Here is a 14,638-nt window from a genome sequence, read left to right on the forward strand (position 1 = left end):
TTGAAAACACTGGACTCCAAGTTCTTCAGCTTTGGGACTAGAACTGGCTTCCTTTCTCCTCAGCTTGCAGATGGTCTGTCGTGCGACCTTGTCATCCTGTGAGTTAATAGTACTTAATAAACTCCCCTTTATATAGATATAGATATAGATAGATAGATATAGATTAGATATAGATATATATAAGTTCTATCTCTCTAGAGAACCCTGACTAATACACTGCCTCTATTACCAAGCCATAAGCTTTTTTTTTTTTTTTTTAACATAGATGGCTCCTCTTTAAGAGTTCAGGGTGGGATCACATAAGTGTATGAGCTTATGTAGGTCATGGAAGCTTGATCACTTGAACCCTTTAGACTTACCTTGTTAGAATCAGCCTTACCATCCTAAGCTTCCTAATTATCTGAAGAACCAATGATTAGTTTAAGAGCAAATTTAAACTAATTTAAGTTGGGTTTATGCTACTTGCAACTGGAAGTGTGTTAGTACAATTAGAATCTGGTATAGTAATTATTACGTTTCCCAAGTATCAAAAAGTGAATCATCACTTGCACGCAAGTAGAATCAATTATGCATCTCTCTTCCAAAATGGACATACAGTAAAATTATATCTGTATCATGAAATCAGCCATGGTGGAATATTTACATCACAGAAATTGGCAAATGCTTCGCACTAGGCCCTTCTCAGCTTTTCATGAGAGTCATTTACTAAACATTTACAAGAACGCCAGGCGACATAATCTACAGAATCATGTCTTCCAAGTTAGATTCATATGACTATATCATCCAGCATGTAGCTTTTAAAAATTGAAGAGCTATTAATACTGCTAATTTTCCTTATGTCTGGGGATATTTTTGAAACTCTTTGGCTTTAATTATAAATTACACTTATGCAAGTAAACCCTGAAATCAAATTTGACTTGATGGGAAAATATTCAAAATGATTTAAGATGTTACAATTTCAAGAGACTTCTTACACATTAGAATGAAGCAGGGCTTCTGTGTATCTTAATAAAGATAAAGCACTTGTTTGGCTTTTTAATAACAAGAAGACTAGCAGCTGTTATTACCAATATTACTTATTTTACTTTAATTAGCCTCTTCTTAGTAAGTTTCTCCTGTGATTATGTATTTTATTCTTCTTGTGAATTTTTCTCTGCATCTTCTGCATTTTCCCCTCACATTTTTAAGTCTCTTTTATTTAGAAGTTTTTATTTCTTTCACTCTCTGTGGCTCAATAATCTTTCAAAGCCACTCTACTTTTGCTTCTCTGGTTGAACATGTGGGTTTATCTGTTTCTACAAAGAACTTGAGTTAATGTTGTTTTTGCTTAATTCTAATGATATCTGAAAATACCAAAATCTTATACTGAATAATAATTGTAATTTTAATGACACTTTATGAACACAAAGTTAGAAATATTCTATCTCAGCCGGGCACGGTGGCTCATGCCTGTAATCCCAGCACTTTGAGAAGCCAACGAGAGTAGATCACTTGAAGTCAGAAGTTGGAGGCCAGCCTGGCCAACATGGTGAAACCTGTCTCTACTAAAAATACCAAAAATTAGCTGAGCATGGTGGCGGGCACCTGTAATCCCAGTTACTCAGGAGGCTGAGGCAGGAGAATCGCTTGAACCCAAGAGGCATAGGTTGCAGTGAGCCAAGATTGTGGCACTGCACTCCAGCCTGGGCAACAAGAGCAAAAACTTTGTCTCAAAAGAAAAAAAAAAAAGAAAATAGAAAATAAATATTCTATCCCAATAAATACAATTATTTTAGTTGAATTCATTATGCCATTAATTTATTTATTGGCATACAAATTAAGTATAAATTATCTTCTTGCCTCTCTGTTAAGCACAGGTAAATTGAAAAGCAATGCTTGCTGTCTTTCTCTAAAGAATAATAATCCAGATTCATAAATGTACTTTTAAAATACAGTCTGAGAAGAGTTTTCTGGTTGGATGTACACAGCGTAGCTAAGAGAAGCACAACAAATCAAGAATTAAGTAGTCAGGAAAGATTCAAGAAATTACTGCTGCTGTCTAAGCTGAGATATGATGAAGAAAGTGCTAAGAAAAGGATGCAATATGAAGAAAAAGAATGTCTCATGTAGAGAGATGATCATATGCAAATGCATTAAGTTCAGATAATGGGTAAACTTGAGTAATGTAAGTGTGAGGATTGGTAAGGGCAAGGCAGCAGCTGTTTACAATCAAAGATTTGTGATCTGTATGATCTGGAAAACTCCTTTTTATCTGACTTAGTCTTTTCTATGCCATTTACTTATGCACGGGCAACTCAATCACACAAAGATTGATTTTTCCATTTCTTGATCATTTGACTTAGGCCCTTTGTTTTTTTACTATCCTTCTGAATATTATTTGTGAACTATTCTCTCTCACTCTCCCTCTGCCCTATCTTTCTCCCTACAACTGCCACCTCCTCTCTCTTGCAACACCTCACTGTTCAATATATAATTTCTCACCATTGCCAGAACAGAATGGTATGGCTTGATTTATATTTTAGACTTTAAATGTGTTTCAAATAATCTTAAATTTTTATTATGCATTATCTTGCTCTCTATTCAAAAGTGATCCAGGCTAACATGATAAGTGGTTGTTACAGTTAAATCTAACTTATATTTTGAAAACAATTAAACATAAATATTTTGGAGGTCATAATAACAGAAAACCTGAATCTGTTACTAAAACACCAGGTGTTTGCTCTAGGCCCTATTGCTTATTACACAGAAAGCCAATCACTGAGATGAGTATTGCCAGGGAAAAAGGCTTTATTCAGGTGCTGCAGCAGAGATGGGGAGTCAGTGTCAAATCCATTTTTTGCCAGTGAAAATTATATGTTTATATGGAAGGGAAGAAATGTATCCATGTTTGAGAAAACAGAAATGTGGGGGGTAAGAAAGAGGAGGTGGACAACAGGAAGCAGGTGGTCAGATAGACAATCATAATGGTTGAGGGATCTGGTGTCTAATTTTCCAGATGCAACGATCTGGTAAATTTCAGTTCCTTAATACTCTCTGGGAGACCTGATGGTTGGTTTCTGGAGAAAAGAACTCAGAGATAAGACAAATGTAACTTTCTCAAGTTTTTAGACTGTGGGGTCAATTTCTATATTTATTCAAAAGAAACCATAAATATGTGTTCCATTGGATAATAGGGCAAGATTCATGCTATGATGCAGGAGTGTTATGGTAGAAATACGTTTTTGCAAGAATTCCTTCCTCTCTCTCATATCCAACCATTATTTTTCTTTCTAGAAATGGTCTTCCAATATTATCAGTATGCATAACTCTTGGCATTACATATAACCCAACCTTGCAAATCAGAGTGCAATGTGAATAGTTCAATAATGGGCACTTGATCTAAGCTAGCTTGGATAATATTGCTGGGAATATCTTTAAAAAGTGTACTTAATTTAGGACTGCATGCAGAGAGCATGTCTAGATTTTTTCTTCTTTGTGAGAAGTGTTAATTAAAGTTTGCCACATAACAACATTACTAACAACATTAAGGCTTAAAACAACACTTGTTTTTAAATCTCATAGTTCTTGTAGGTCGGAAGTTTGGGCATGGCTTAACTAGGTCCTCTGCTTCAGGGTCTCAAAAAGTTGCAGTTAATGTCCTAGGCCAGTTTCAAATCCTTGAAGAGTATTCACTGATATGTGACTATAAAATACAAAATATTTCCAAAAATAAAAAATAATAAAATTTTCAGTTTTATACATATAATACAGTTGTCTAAAGACTATTAAATCACTGTATCTAAGATGATGACAGAATATCCAAAATATTCAAGCCATAAGTATCTTCTCTGGGATTAACTTTCTATATTGGGCTTAGAGCATTCACCAGTAAGGCTAGAGTTTCTGATTTTTTGTTTTTAATTTATGCATTATTATCTACCTGTGGGTACTTTACCTAGGAAAATTTAATTCATTTGCATGACATTTTGAATTTTCTTCAACTGATGCCCTTTACCTCACTTATAAGTTTGCAGAGAGTTTTCTGGGTACAGTGGGAGGCATGGTAAAATATTTTTTGTTTTTAATTGATAGAGAGTTTCAAAGTTATTATTGCAAAAGCAAGGCTACTATGGCTACTATGGCAATCACCTACTTATCGATTAAATGCATCCATAGACTCAGGTTTGTTTGTAACTATGGATAGATAATCTTATTGAACCTACTCATGCATTCTTCGGAGATATTTTTTAAGAATTAATTTTTAGAGATGATGTTTCTGCAGATTAATACAATTGTAGCTTATCTCATATATAAAAATCAACTCAAATCAATAGGATATTTAAATGTTTGACTTGAATCTATAAAGTTAATAGTTTGGGCAATGATTTTTTGGGTAGAACTCCAAAAGCACAGGCAAAAATAGACAAATGTGATTGCATCAAACTAAAAAGTTTCCACACACCAAACATAACAGTTAACAAAGTGAAAAGAAAGCTCACAGATTGAGAGAAAATATCTGCAAACAATACATCTGAAACAGAGCTAATATCCAAAATATATAAGGAACCCAAATAACTCGACAGCAACAAAGCAAATAACCCAATTTACAAATGGCCAAAGGTCTGAACAGAGATTTCTCAAAAGAAGAGACACAAATTGTCAACAGATATATTAAAAATGACCAACATCTGTAATCATCAGGGAGTGACAAATTCCAGATAGCTCCTCACTCGTGTCAGAATGACTACTATCAAAAAGACAAATGATAACATGTGCTGGTGAAGACGTGTAGAAAGGGCATGCTTGTACACTGTTGGTGGGAATGTAAATTAGTACATTTTGCAAAAATAGCATGAAAGTTTCTCAAAAAAAATAAGAGCAACTATATGATCCAACAATCCCCTTTCTAGGTATATATCCAAGGGAATTGAACTTGGTATATGGAAGAAATATCTGTACTTTCATGTTTATGCAAGCATTGTTCATAATAGCTAAGATAAGGAGGCAACCTAAGCACCTATCAGTGAATGAATACATGAAGAAATATGGTATATACACATGATGGAATACTATACAGACTCAAAAATTAAGAAAATTATGTCATTTAAGACAACATGGATGGAACTAGAGGACATTGTGCTAAGTCACATAAGCTTGGCACAGAAAGACAAATACTGTAAGGTTTCAGGCATTTGTGAAATCTAAAAGAGTAATATGTGTGGAATTTAAAATGTCTATCTCAGATAGCATAATATAGTATACTTCAAAAGAATATCCTATGTCCATTCAGCTTTTCTTCCTCTATAGCACTTCATTTATTTATTTATTTTTTATTTTTAGTTAACAAATAATAATTGTGTAAATTTATGAAGTACAATGTGATGTTTTGATATAAGTATTCATTTTCATTATTTTTAAATTTTTATTATTTATTTTTAAATTTTATTTTAGGTTCACAGCTTTTCAAAATACAAGCAGCCAAGTCACAAGAACATTACCCAATTTATTTGTATTATTTCTGTTCACAGTCAATAACAAAAAAGTTTGGCTGAGAAATCTCCCTTCATTCTAGAAAATCAAACATATTTAAAGAAGTTTTAGATAAAACATGTCAGAGAGCAAATTTTGTCTCTTTATTAAGAACCTAATGCTATGTTCATAGGGCTTGATTTATCATTTTACAAAATATTGCCTTGTCATTCAGCATAGTAGTGAAAAGTGAGTTGCAGGTTCTTAACAAGGGAGAACTCCAAGAATTTGAGAATGGGTTTAGAAAATGTTACTACTGAAATGAAAGCTAGTAAGCAGATTGCATAAGTCAAATAAAGTAACTATTCCAAGAATGCACCTATATATGGAATTCAGATATATCTTAAGTAGCTTAATATGAAATGAATCTCAAGTCACCACTCAAAACACGGAGATGACCTATTCCACTGACTTGACAGTAATAAGGCAGCATTTTATGTAAAGGGGAGAAAGAAGCTTGTGCATCATTCAAAACAATCCAGAATTTAAGTTGTGTAAGTAGTTATTATGAGTAACATAGGCCTGGAAAATTAGAGGTATATAAGGGAACATCAATAGAGAAAACTATCAAATTTATGCATTTAGTAAAAGTCTCAAAGCAATATAAATACATCACTAGATCTAAGATGATGGTGGAGTAGACAAGATGGGCATGGCATAACTGATTTTTCTGGATAGGTATGTTGTAGAGAAAGATGCATCAGATATTATTCATGACCATCATATCCTTTTGCTCTGATATGTGATTCCTAAGCTATTTCCATTGATCCAAGGGAAACAATTAAAAAGTAATTGAGCATCTTGTATTATTAAACAGAGATTTCTATTGACCTTTGCATTCTGAACCCAAAAAATATGAAGACATGCCTTTCAACCTGACCTATATCAAGGTACAGATATGAGACACCACTGAAAAAGGCTGCCATCTCTTTTTCCCTCTCTATCCCATACATTTCTTAATTACACACCAGGAGTATGAAAGCTTAAGTACTTTAAACAGAAGAAATTTTCTACAACTCATATATTATAGTGATAATGTGTAATAATAACTCCAACCTGTACTAACTAATTGGATATTTACTGTGAAGAAGATCAATTCATATGAGCAAAACAGAAGCTATGAAATGGATATTGAAATAAAGAGTTACACAAAAGTAAAGGAATTTTAAATTAACTTATATTAAAATATTGTTAAAACTAAGGCATGCCTCATTGTACATTCTTGGTATCTGATGAGGATATTTAATCAATTGTTATATAAAATCCATTTTATACTCTACTGTACACCAACGTGTTTTTTTTTAATTGCCAATACATAAGTAGAGCTTAAAACTATGAAAATGCCAGAATATCAATAGGATTTCTTCTAACTTTGACTCTGGTTAACCTGAGCATTAATAGAATTTGAATTGATATTAAATTAGCAAAGACAATTTATTTTAACTAACTTCAAATTTACTTTAACCCCATAATCCTTTTAAAGAAAAAATGTGCTATTGGGTTTCTTGAATTAAGAAGATTTATGAAAAAATATGTTTACGACTTGAAAACAAAGTCTAATCATAACACAGAAGTTATGTTTATCTACCTGTTCCCTACTTTGGTAATGAGCAAAAAGAAAAGAAAACTATATCTACATCTTTCTTGTTTAATTGATGATTAAGATTTCTAATCCAGCTTCCAAGATCCAGACATCAGACTGCTACTTCCAGCTACAGATGGAGACTAGGCAAGCCTTTCTAAGATATAGAGGCAGACATAGAATTCGGTTAGAAGTTAGTTGAAGAGAAGCCAGAAGTTTAAGGCCTGCCTGAAAATAACCAAAGTCAAAGAATGTCTGCATTTAAACCTCACTCACAAAAACTGTGATGAGGAATGAATAAATATAAAAGTTTACAAATGCAAGTTGGAACTAAGTTTATCTTACGGTACAGGGAGAGGAGTCAAGGGAAAGTGCCACCTCTATGGTATGCCATGAAGAACCCCAAAGACACAAGTCTATGGGCATGTTATTCACATTGTTTTAAAATATAAGTTTCCAGTTCTAGATTCTTGAGGAATTGTCACACTGTCTTCCACAATGGTTGAACTAATTTACAGTACCATTTGACGCAGCAATCACATTACTGGGTATATACCCAAAGGATTATAAATCATTCTACTCTAAAGACACATGCACATGTATGTTTATTGCAGCACTATTCAAAATAGCAAAGACTTGGAACCAAACCAAATGCCCATCAATGTTAGACTGGTTAAAGAAAATGTGGCACATACACACCATGAAATACTATGCAGCTATAAAAAAGAATGAGTTCATGTCCTTTACAGGGACATAGATAAAGCTGGAAACCATCATTCTCAGCAAACTAACACAGGAACAGAAAATCAACCACCACACGCTCTCACTCATAATTGGGAGTTGAACAATGAGAACATATGGGCACAGGGAGGGGAACATCACACGCTGGGGCCTGCTAGTGGGGGCGGGGGTCAAGGGAGGGATAGCATTAGAAGATTAGGAGAAACACCTAATGTAGATAAGGGCTTGATGGGTGCAGCAAACCACCATGGCACATGTATACCTACGTAACAAAACTGAACGTTCTGCACATGTATCCCAGAACTTAAAGTATAATAATAAAAAAGATCAATGCAGAAAAAACTCAAAAAAATATAAGTTTCTTCATCTTTTAAATAAAAGCGAGTAATGATAGCTCATGAAAATAAAACATCTGTAAAAATTAAGTGAAATAATAAATATATAACATGTTGCTGTGACTACTATTTAAGTGGTCAATAAATAAGGATTATTAATAGAAGAATTATCTCTTGTAACCCCTGTCTAGAAGATGTAACATCTACGTTATTTCAGATAATATTTGCATAGGAATCAATTGACTTTCAGCTGAGAACTAGAAAACTATCAGAAGCAGCTGGAGTAGGAAAATGAAAAGTCTGAAAATCAAAATTGATGGAGTCCTGCACGAGAACAACAACAACAAACTGGAAACGTTGTCTAGGATAGGCCCTTGTTGACACTGAATGAAGCGCTACTTAGTAATTATCCAGAGTTAAAACATGTGAACTTGATTTTGTCACTTTTCTGTAATGTCAACGTCTACAAATAGCAAGTATTTTAAAACACAACCCAGACCGTCTATATCTTGGCAGAAATGCTAAAATAAATACTCAGCAGATTTAATAAGAACTTACTGTATGCTTTAAATTTTGATTTCCTAATTCTTCCCTTTGTAATTTATTCTTGGGAGACACAGTTATTTGCTATACTAATGGATCAATAAAGAAAATATCATTCAGTTAAGCACATGCACATAAAACAGAGAATTACAGAATTTCTGATAGAGTTCTGAGGTCTATAGAAAAGCCTTTGTTTCATTTGAGAATTTACAGATTTTTTGAAAACAGCACTGAGATTAAATATGTGAAAAGGTTCTACTATAGTGTTTGGGACATTGTTACAAAAATATACACATGAAACCTATTCATTTTTATTACATATTAAATATTTTTAAACACCTTTTACATGTAACACTGCTGGGGTATATAGGAAATTATAGGAGAGTTATAATTTCTCTAGAGACACAATTTTTTTCCTATTTATGCAGTTTTTGAATTATTCTCACAAGCCCAAATTAAGCAGTTGATCTTCATTTTCCCTATTTACAATTTATTGATTTATCTTATACAGGAAATAAAAGAAAATGTCAAATTAAGATACGTAGAGTTTAAAACTATGGAAATATCATTTAAATATGGCACTGCAAGAATAATAGATCAAAGAGTTTGTCACATTTCTATCTCAGAAGGCTTTCGGTGAGGTAAGTTTAGACATAAGAGTATGATTCTACTATAAGAAACAAGAATGTAACTCCATAGACAGCAAGACCCTACACCTTGCTATAGTTATAGCTGTTACTCAAGCCTACCGTTAACCTTCAACATTCTGAACAAAGAAAACTATAGATTATAACCTGACTTCGCATATATTCATAGAACTAGCCATGAATAAAGACATTGCCTAATCCAATTTAATCTTCAGAGTCATATAAATTAAGGTAGATTTATTTTTCAGTATTTGATAGTCTAGCTATATCCTTAGGTTTCCAGCCCATGTACATGTTTACAACACTTTTAACCTAGTATTTCTAATAATATATTTGAACAATCAGGATGTTAAAATGATACTGTCAAATATTTGCATTAACCAAATGAAATTTAGCTCCGTGGGCAATTATATCCTAATTGACATTCTAATATGTGTAATTAGAATGTTAAAGACATACTTTCTATGGAATATCACACACAAAATAATACATTTAGGTACATTTTAGCACCTCACAAAACAATGTATTCATATATTTAAATTTATTTCTCTATTGCTTATTTTTTTAAGTAACTAAATGTGAAAAAAAAAATGCATAATGAAAGTCCATTTCACAGTAACCCAAGCGCCCACCTTATAATGCTCCTGATTTCTAACCTCATTAAAATTTAATAAATATCATTTGAAAACTCAAATACTGTGTGCTTGGGGGCAAGGTCTTTTACATTCATGCTGTGAGAACACTGCCTGCTTTTCCCTTTCCTGAAGCACTTGGCTTTCCAAAGCTGTAAGTAACAGGGTGGAAACAACAAACTCCCCAGAGGATGGTCAAGGATTATACTTTATTAGATAGCACATATAGAAACTGTGGCATGTTTTTCAGTATTTTGAAAGTGTTTTTGCTTTCTCAAGTAAACCATGCTTACCAGGTAGATTTTTCATATCATGAATGAGACCAACCTTATGGACTAAAACTGTTCAGGGCTTTGTTATTGCATTGTTCTAGAGGTTAAAGTGATGAAAAAAAAATCTGTATCTAAAGTACCAAAATGTGTTAGAGATGTTCCTGGAGTGTGGGTAAAGAAAGCAGAGGGAGGAGATAAATTAGATAACCATCAACAAGTCATAAATTTTCTTTATTTTCATGTTTTATCCTGCACCCACCACCATAACTGGGTAATATTTCTTGTATTTTTAGTAGAGACGGGGTTTTGCCATGTTGGGCAGGCTGGTCTTGAACTCCTGACCTCAGATGATTTGCCTGCCTCAGCCTCCCAAAATGCTGGGATTACCGGCGTGAGCTACCACGCCTGGCCACAAACGTGATTTTTATGCTGTCCAGAACCAGGAGAATACTATTATATTTCATATCCTCCCTACTCCTGATTAGAATGCAAGCATTTTCAAAACAGGGAATTTTGACTCTTTGGTTAACACATGTAGCCTCAATTCTAAGAACAGTGCTTGGCACATAGCAAATGCTTGATAAATACTTACTGAATGGACAAGTACATTTTTCATCACATTTTCCACAGTTGAATATTTTCTCTCTGTCAAAACAGTAAGTGTGAAGAAGACACAGTATGAGTGAAATGTTGGGATACAATTTCTGAACATAGGCATAGACTATACTTCTAAACCCAGAAAGGTTCTTCTAAAAACACATAACTTTAATCACAGAGAGGATCAGGTACAAATGTGACTTAATATAAATATATCATCATACCAAAAGAAAAAAATTTGATTTGTTAGAAGGCTTAAAACACTTAGTCAAAATAGAATCACAACTCACTGCGAAATAATAGTCATTTACTTCACCAGAGGGACAATCAAAATATTTCAAAGGCAAATGCAGAAAGTTGCATGAATATTAAACACACACACACACAGAGACATACACACACACACACACACTCCTGAAGTACAGAAATTATCTTGATAAAAACACACAAATTTTATTTTTTAGGCCTACACCAAAAGGTAAAGCAACAACAACAAAAAGCCCCCCTGCACTGATTGCTGCTTCTTATGGGAAGCCCATTTTGATAATCTGAAAGTCAAACCTGATGAAAAGATACTTGAATTCAATTAAACACTAGAAAATTATATTCCCAAAGTTATGCGTGTACTTCATATAATGGAAGAAATAAACAAGAAGACTAGTACCTTGAGCATGGCAATGCATAGCTTTCAGGAAATAAAAAAGTAGAACATGTGAAATTTTCTGGTTACATTGAGCACTTCAGATACATCAAGAAAAATAGAGTATAGAATCAAGTAATACTGGAGGGAAGCATTGCTCTCCTAGGCCTTCGAGACAAACATTTTTAGTGTTGGGCTTCAATAGCTGAGTCAGAAGGAAAAAAAAAAAAAAAAACCTGCAGAAGCTGTAGAGATAATGCTCTGAAGATCAGAGAACAGTGACTTTTGAAAAATATTTCTTAACTTACTACTGTTCAATGTATCCATGCTGAAGAGAGTAAAGCTAGCAAAGAGTATGACCTGGCAAATCAAGGTATAAAATTCTATGGTGTGAAAACTGAGAATGGCAAAATTGATTTACCTTTCTTTGACAAAGTTTAAGTAGCACAGAATAACCTAAAGTGATTGAAGATTTGTAAATAAATGCACTTTATTAATTATTGCTATCTTTGCTTTTCAATTCAGCAGCTAATGCATGTGTTGAAGAAAATACATACACACATATGTGTGTTTGTAAGTAAAAGTAAGAGAGGGAAGAAATAAATCAAATAACAATCCAGTAGTTACACATTTTCTTTGTTTTCATGTCTTATCCTAAACAAAAATTTGATTTTTATGTTGTCCAGAACCAGGGGAATACTACTGTATTTCATGTTTCTCCAATTAGAATGCAATCATTTTCAGGGTGGGGGATTTTGATTATTTGGTTTACATATGTGCCCACAATTCTAAGAATAGTGTATACACACATATTACACACACGCACACATACACACACACACACACACACACACACACATATATATATATAAATTTTTTCTTCTCTAGCTCCCTTATGGCAGTTGAATGCCTGGAGTCCTTAAAGAGTTTCAACTATTTATGCCACTGAATATTCCCCTTCAATTTCATGAAATGCTTACGCTAACTGCTCAATGATATTAGAAATCGATATACGTCTAAGCTAGAACTGTCTAAATTATATTAACTTTACATCACAGCCTCATAAGAACACTGAACAAAGTCAAGCCAAGTGCGAGGTGTGAGTTTTGTGGAAAATTTTCAATGTGGGGGTGAGAGGGGTGTGAGAATTTAAATGGGTTCCCAGAGTAAAAATACATGTCAGCAGGAGGAAACCACAAGTGGAAAAGGATGGAGCTGATGTTGAGAGGAATGTGTCAGAGATGTTATAATTTGACTCGAGCAGAACACCCACGCTGGGGACAATGGGATCCGTTTGCAAGCAAGCATGCATTAACAATGAATGCCTTCTCTCTCCCTTGCTTGAATGATGATCGTTTCACAAGACTCTTTTTGACATTCTCATCTTAGTGATTTTACCTAAGCCAGTTACTTCAACATTATTCTTTTCATAGCTTCCCAAATTATTATGCAGTGGTTTTGAGTTACACAGACATGGATCTAAATCTTTCTTTAAAATACTCTTTTTAAAAACTTGTATTTATTTGTGAGTACCTAGAAGGTACTCAAAAATAATTAAAAACATATATATGTGTGTTTAAATAATTAAAAACGTATATATTTATATATTTATGGGTTACATAAAATATTTTGATACAGGCATGTAATGGATAATAATCACATAACAATAACTGGTGTATTCATCACCTTAAGTACTTATCCTTTGTGTTACAAAAAATCCAATTATATTCATTTAGTTATTTGTAAATGTACAATTAAATTATATTTGACTATATTCTCCCTGTTGTGCTAGCAAATAGTAGGTCTTATTCATTCTTTCTAACTAACTTTTGTACCCATTAACCATCCTTGCTTTCTCCCCACCTCCACCCTACTACCTTTCTCAACCTCTGGTAATCTTCCTTCTACTCTTTATCTCCATGAGTTCAATTATTTTAATTTTTAGCTTCCAGAAATAAGTGAGAACATGTGACATATGTCTTTCTGTGTCTGACCTATTTCACTACAGTAACCTCCAGCTAATCCAAATTTTTGCAAATAACAAGATATCATTTTTCATTATAGCTAAATTGTGCTCCATTGTGCACAGGTACCACATTTTCTTTGTCCATTCATCTGTTGATGGACACGTGGGTTGCTTCCAATTCCTTGCTATTGTGAATAGTGCTGCAACAAACATGGGAGTGCAGACAGCTCTTTGATAAACTGATTTCCTTTTCTCTGGGTATATACATAGGAGTGGTATAGTGAGACCATATTTAGCTCTATTTTTAGTATTTTGAGGAACCTACAAACTGTTCTCCATAGTGGTTGTACTAATTAACATTCCCACCAACAGTGTATGAGGTTTCCCTTTTCTCCACATCCTTGCTACCATTTGTTATTGCCTGACTTTTGGATTTAAGCCATTCTAGCTGTGGCAAGAGGGTGTCTCATTGTAGTTTTAATCTGTGTTTTTCTGATGACCAAGGATGTTGAACACCTTTTCATATACCTACTGGTCATTTGTATGTCTTGCTTTGAGAAATATCTATTCAAATATTTTGCCCATTTGTTTTATAAGATTTTTAGTTTTTTTCTATATAATTGTTTGAGCTCCTTATATATTTTGGTTATTAATCCTTTGTCAGATGGGTAGTTGGCAAATATTTCCTCTCATTCTGTGGGTGGCCTCTTTACTTGGTTGAGTATTTCCCTTGCTCTGTGATACGGTTTTGCTGTGTACCCACCCAAATCTCATCTTGAATTGTAGCTCCCATAATCCCATGTCATGAGAGGGACCCGGTGTGAAGTAATTGAATCATGGGGCCAGGTTTTTCTCTGTGCTGTTCTCATGATAGTGAATAAGTCTCATGAGATCTGATGGTTTTATAAAGGCAGTTCTTCTGCACACACTCTATTGCCTGCTGCCGTGTAAGATGTACCATTGCTCCTCATTTACTTTCTGCCATAATTGTGAGGTCTCCGCAGCCATGTGGAATTGTGTATCAATTAAGCCACTTTCCTTTATAAATTATCCAGTCTTGGATATGTCGTTATTAGCCGAATGAGAACAGACTAATACACTGTGCAAAGGCTTTTCAACTTAATGTGATCCTATTTGTTCATTTTTGCTTTGATTGCCTGTGTTTAGGGGGTATT

Source organism: Mandrillus leucophaeus, unplaced genomic scaffold (assembly GCF_000951045.1).
Source record: "Mandrillus leucophaeus isolate KB7577 unplaced genomic scaffold, Mleu.le_1.0 Scaffold675, whole genome shotgun sequence".
In the NCBI taxonomy this organism is placed as follows: Eukaryota; Metazoa; Chordata; class Mammalia; order Primates; family Cercopithecidae; genus Mandrillus; species Mandrillus leucophaeus.